The following is a 6567-nucleotide window of genomic DNA, read 5'->3' on the forward strand; positions in this document are numbered from 1 at the left end:
CATAACTGTTGTCATTACTTGTCATAACTTTTATCATGTATTCTGCAATACATTATTTGGGGTACATGTGCAGTGTACCATTTTGTTGAAGACCCATTAAAGTCATTTTATTTATTCCATGTGTATCCCTCTCCCCATCACACTCCCTATGTGTCTCACCCCTGCCATTCCATGTGTATCCCTCTCCCCATCACACTCCCTATGTGTCTCACCCCTGCCATTCCATGTGTATCCCTCTCCCCATCACACTCCCTAAGTGTCTCACCCCTGCCATTCCATGTGTATCCCTCTCCCCATCACACTCCCTATGTGTCTCACCCCTGCCATTCCATGTGTATCCCTCTCCCCATCACACTCCCTATGTGTCTCACCCCTGCCATTCCATGTGTATCCCTCTCCCCATCACACTCCTTATGTGTCTCACCCCTGCTATATATATATATATATATATATATATATATATATTCAATCATACATGTGACACAGTAAACAATAAATCAAAATATTATTTTTCATGTAAAGCTTGTAAAGTTTATTAACATCTTACAACCGTAACTTGTGAAAAATGTGGCTCACTAACCAAAAGGTTAAAAAAAAAAAAGGGGGAAGGCATAAAGTACTTATGAAACGGAAGTCTATTGCTTTCTGTCCAAGAACACTACAGCTGCTGATAGTAGTTGTCCATCTCGTTGTACGGCTGTGTGGCCGTAGAAGGTCCTTGTAAATAGTCACCAAAAGAAGGGGGTGGAGGTGGTGTAGGAAACGCAAATGAGGTGGGGCCGGTCTGCGGACAGGAGTGCTGTGCATGGGCTCCTGCTGGGGCCCCCAATAAAGCTGGCCACTGGGCTGATGGTCGCCGATGGTCATCATTGAAGTGTCACTCAGTTTGCCAGCGGCTGCCGCGTTCAACACCTCAAGTATCAATCTCTCCGCGTTGCTTCGCTGGGTAATGTCAAGACTGTTTAACCGTTCCCCTACGAAGGTTGGAAATCCGGAGAGCCGGGTTGTGGCATGCTGGATCATTATCTTGTTGACCAGTGCCAGGAGATCCACCGGTTGACCCGCAGTTGCCTTTCTTTTGCGAGATGGCTGCTTTTGACGTATCTGCTCCTCAACACACGGGCTTGAGGAGGAATGAGGGGTATCACTATCGGTCCCTTCCAGTGTATCGAGCTGTTCAGGAGGCACCTGCGAGTACAGGAAAAAAAATAAAAAGTTAATAACATACAAACAAATCAGCCCCAGAGAGCCCCCACCTGCCCAACACCTCTATGCCCGTGCGTGGGAAGCAATGAGGAACAGTTATTATCTAAGTAGCAAACCACAGGGGTTATTACAGAGCTTAACTACTTTTGCCGGCTATACTGCACGATTGTGCGGAAGACAAAAAATTTACATGTATAGTAGACTTTTGCAATAACACAGCATTTTAAGGTTGGGAAGGACTGTTTGGACATCTGAACAGGAAGTGGAAACTGTTATTATCTGGTGGATTAAACATGAAAAATGTGAATTATTATAATTGGAAACCGTGCAGTTTCACATACATATAAGACACACGGCATGCTACAAGCAGGGAAGCTAGGGGGTACTTACATGCTCGTCAGGAGACTCTTCAGCTGATGGCGCACAAAGACTTGTCACAGTCTGGGCCGGGCGAGGGATTTCCTGGTCCCGTGTGAACGCCAGCAGGTCAAAGTACCATAACTTGGGCACATACACGTCGTCGGCTCCGGCCCCAGACTTCTTGGACTTTTCAACCTTGTTCAGCTCTTTTTTTTAAGACTGTGCGGAGAGCCTGTATCTTCTTACGCACAATGGTTTCATCCACAGATTCAGTGGGATGATGCTCTTTGTGGAGGGCCACTAGCTTCTCGTATGCAGCTCTCTTCATGTTGCGGTTGCTATAATCCGCAGACTTTATTTTCCATAAGCAGGGCAGGGAGCGGTACATATCAATGAGTGCCCGCACAAATTCGTTGTCATTGGCAGACATCTGAAATAAAGAAATAGCAATAAGAAATTGAACGCTCAAAATGGCTGCCAACAAGCGCAACAGCGCAATTGTTTAAAAAGTTGCAAGCTCAAATGGATCTCTGCAGAGATCTCGTATAAATCACTCTACAATACACATAAATTACCATTGCTGCATGGCGGATGAAACAATCAGCACAAAAATATAACGTACCGTTGATACTCTTATAGGATTCAAAACGAAGACGTTGCAGAGTTCTGGATAGCACTGTTGAGGGACACAGAACGAAGACGTTGCAGAGTTCTGGATTGCAAAATAGGACGCACAGGTAGCGGAGGACGCAAAAGTGATTCCAAAGGCAGGACTGTATAGAGTCGCGGTTTATATTTCGGAACGCACCTACAGATGATCCCGCTGTGGCCAATCAGCGTTCACAGGAAGACGGTGTCATAGCCAGTCATTGCAGGCCTTTTTTAATTAATGTAATGTATTCGTTTATAATTATAGAGCCCTCTTAATAAAGCCCATTAATGTACATGACACCTCCCAGGCCGTCACCTTTTGTAATGAAAAGCGTCACCTTTCTAATTTAATTAAATGTTTTGGAAAAGCACTCTTTTTGTAATGTATAAAAAGGTGTCTCGTTTTGGTATGTACTTGTTTATGTTATGTCACGATAGCATCTCCTTAAAATGAAATCCTATTAAAAGGCGTCCCGTTTTATAATGTCAGTATTGTATGGCGTCTCCTTTTTTATGTGATGTACGTTATAGCGTCTCCTTTTTAATCAAAATTGAAAAGAAAAGACGTCACCTAATGTAAAAGGCGGGTCGATTTGCCATTTTGCCACCTCCATTGCCATCACGACTGAGGGTGTCTCCTTTTGTAATGTTAAACGCCTACCTGGCTAGAACGAGACGCTGCGACGCCCCCCTTTGATCGTTGCTGGCGTCGTTGCTTTTAATGTCAAACATGACGATACAAGCCGACCTAACGACCAAATAAAGTTCTGGACCTCTAGCCCCGACCAACGATATCACAGCGGGATCCAGATCGCTGCTGCGTGTCTAACACAACGATATCGTTATTTAGGATGCTGCAACGTCACGGATCGCTATCGTTACGAAGTTGGTTAGTGTGAAGGTACCTTTAGTCTTCAGCCTCTGTTCCCACAATGAGCTTTTGATGTACAGCTTCTGCCTCTATTATGTAAATTAGGCTACTTGCGGTTTTTCATTGTGTTTTTATGTGTGGTATTTTTACATGTGTTTTTGATGCTGCGGTTTATGTCTCTTTGGTGTCATTTTTTATACAAAGCTGCTTCCTGGTATTTGGCTCTGACAAAACTATTGATACAGTCCAATCCGCAGCGGCCTGATGTTACAGCATAGTGGATGGGATTTTATGACATCCCATCTCCACTACACGTGCAGGTACACCTCCGGCTTCCCTGCGGAGACAGACATGTGGCTTGTCTTTCCAGACTGCAACATGTCTATTTAACTTGCGGAGATGCTCCGTCTCCACGACAAAAATGTCCGGAGCGGACATGTGCGGCATCCAAAGTGCTGCCGGTTACTCACCGTGGGGACCAGGTACGGACTGGGGCTGAAATTCAGCCCTGGCATTTGAAATCACACAGGCCCATGTTGTTCCCGTCCCTATGTACCAGATGGGATATATTACTAATATTACCCTGGATGGAGGAAAGGAAGATTTTCTACAAGACCAATATTTCTCATGATACCCGTGGCCTGCTGGGGTGAGTGACGGAGGCAGCAACTTTGTGCTCCATCACAACTCTTAGCAGTTTGGGTGTCTTGAGAACACTGATTCTGCCAACAACATAGCAGACAAGGCAGCCCACGACCAGACAGGCCCTTCTGGCATTTACGAGAACTGCCAGTCCGGCCATGGTGGGGTCGTAGCCTTAGGACGGGGTCACACTTGCAAGTGCAATGCAAGAAACTCGCTCATCAATACCCGGCACTGCGACCGGATCATGCGGCTGCATGTATTTCTATGTAGCTGAACGCAGCGGTCCGAGTGACGGCGGCAGTGCCGGGTATGGATGCAGTGGCGTAGGAAGGGGGGTGCGGGGGGGGCGGTCCGCCCCGGGCGGCACAATGCGGGGGGCGGCCGGCGCTGCAGGACAAGAAGATGAAAAAAAAACAAACGCCCCTTTAAATCTTCGGGCGGCGCCGTCCGCCGCCACGACCAGGGCCAGCTCCCCCCACCCCCGGGTCCCGCCCCCGCCCCCCGCTCTATACTCACCTCTCCTGGTTCCTGCGGCGCCGGCAGCTGCAGCGTCCTCTGACTCTGCGACGTCTCAGAGCAGAGGGCGCGATGACGTCACTACTGTGCGCGCCGCTCTGCCCCTCTGTCCTGAGCGTCGCAGAGCCGGAGAGACGCTGACTGCACCGGACCTGCGCTGGGAACGGGAGAGGTGAGGATTTTACTTTTTTTTTTTTTTTCTTTATGTCTGACTGTCTGGGGCTGGGGCAATGCTGGACACACTGGGGCAATACTGGAGACCATGGGGCAGATTGCTGGACACACTGGGGCAATACTGGAGACCATGGGGCAGATTGCTGGACACACTGGGGCAGTACAGGAGACTATGGGGCAGATTGCTGGACACACTGGGGCAATACAGGAGACCATGGGGCAGATTGCTGGACACACTGGGGCAATACAGGAGACTATGGGGCAGATTGCTGGACACACTGGGGCAATACAGGAGACCATGGGGCAGATTGCTGGACACACTGGGGCAATACAGGAGACCATGGGGCAGATTGCTGGACACACTGGGGCAATACAGGAGACTATGGGGCAGATTGCTGGTCACACTGGGGCAATACTGGAGACCATGGGGCAGAATGCTGGACACACTGGGGCAATACTGGAGACCATGGGGCAGAATGCTGGACACACTGGGGCAATACTGGAGACCATGGGGCAGAATGCTGGACACACTGGGGCAATACAGGAGACCATGGGGCAGATTGCTGGACACACTGGGGCAATACAGGAGACTATGGGGCAGATTGCTGGACACACTGGGGCAATACAGGAGACCATGGGGCAGATTGCTGGACACACTGGGGCAATACAGGAGACCATGGGGCAGATTGCTGGACACACTGGGGCAATACAGGAGACTATGGGGCAGATTGCTGGTCACACTGGGGCAATACTGGAGACCATGGGGCAGAATGCTGGACACACTGGGGCAATACTGGAGACCATGGGGCAGAATGCTGGACACACTGGGGCAATACTGGAGACCATGGGGCAGAATGCTGGACACACTGGGGCAATACTGGAGACCATGGGGCAGAATGCTGGACATACTGGGGCAATACTGGAGACCATGGGGCAGATTGCTGGACACACCGGGGCAATACTGGAGACCATGGGGCAGAATGCTGGACACACTGGGGCAATACAGGAGACCATGGGGCAGATTGCTGGACACACTGGGGCAATACTGGAGACCATGGGGCAGATTGCTGGACACACTGGGGCAATACTGGAGACCCTGGGGCAGATTTCTGGACACATTGAGGCAATGCTGGAGACCCTGGGGCAGACTTCTGGACACACTGGGGCAATGCTGGACACTGGGGCAGATTGCTGGACACACTGGGGGTAATATACTGGACACACTGGGGCAATGCTGGACACTGGGGGTAATATGCTGGACACACTGGGGCAGACTGCTGGACACACTGGGGAAAGGCTGGACACACTGGGGGTAATATGCTGGACATACTGGGGCAGATTGCTGGACACACTGGGGGTAATATGCTGGACACACTGGGGCAGATTGCTGGACAACATGGGGGTAATATGCTGGACACACTGGGGGCAGGACTTGAGGCATGGGCAGAATGTAGATACGGGGCATGATTGGAGACACGGGGCAGGATTGGATCATGGGGCAGGACGGATACGATGGAGGCTGGTGGGGCAGGATGGGGAGATCATATGGGGTAGAATGATACTCATGAGGGCAGGATACGACAACATATGGCTGGAGCCAGGAATGAGATAAACGGGGCCAGGGTGGGGAATATTATTACCATAGGGGATAATTAAGGGATATTATTACTGCAGTGATGTATTTATTTTATTTTTTGAGTATACTGTTTTAAATGGGGAGGCGGTCCTGTTACTGTGTAGAGTGACACTATATCACCTTTTTTTCTTCATGTGGTGTAATGTAGAAGTTGTGAAAAATTAAGTAATGTGTTCTGCAAGCGGAGCTCGAGATAACTGTGTTATTTCCTGCAGAACGAGTCCTGGCTGGAAGGAATGATGGCGGTCTGTGCTGGATGAAAGATGAAGGACTTCACCTAGACGTCACTGGTGAGTCAGTGTTACCTATACACTGACACTATACACTGTATACTATATAGAGGTCCTGTGTATAATGTCACCAGTGATCTCTGTATTACCTCTACACAGACACTGCATACTAAGTACAGATCTCCTGTGAATACTGGCACTTATGGTGATAGTATTGTGGTTTTCTTTTTATTACTGATCAGTATTGTAGTATTCAGTCACTATGTGGTGGTAATATG

This window comes from Ranitomeya imitator, chromosome 3, assembly GCF_032444005.1.
Source record: "Ranitomeya imitator isolate aRanImi1 chromosome 3, aRanImi1.pri, whole genome shotgun sequence".
NCBI lineage: Eukaryota > Metazoa > Chordata > Amphibia > Anura > Dendrobatidae > Ranitomeya > Ranitomeya imitator.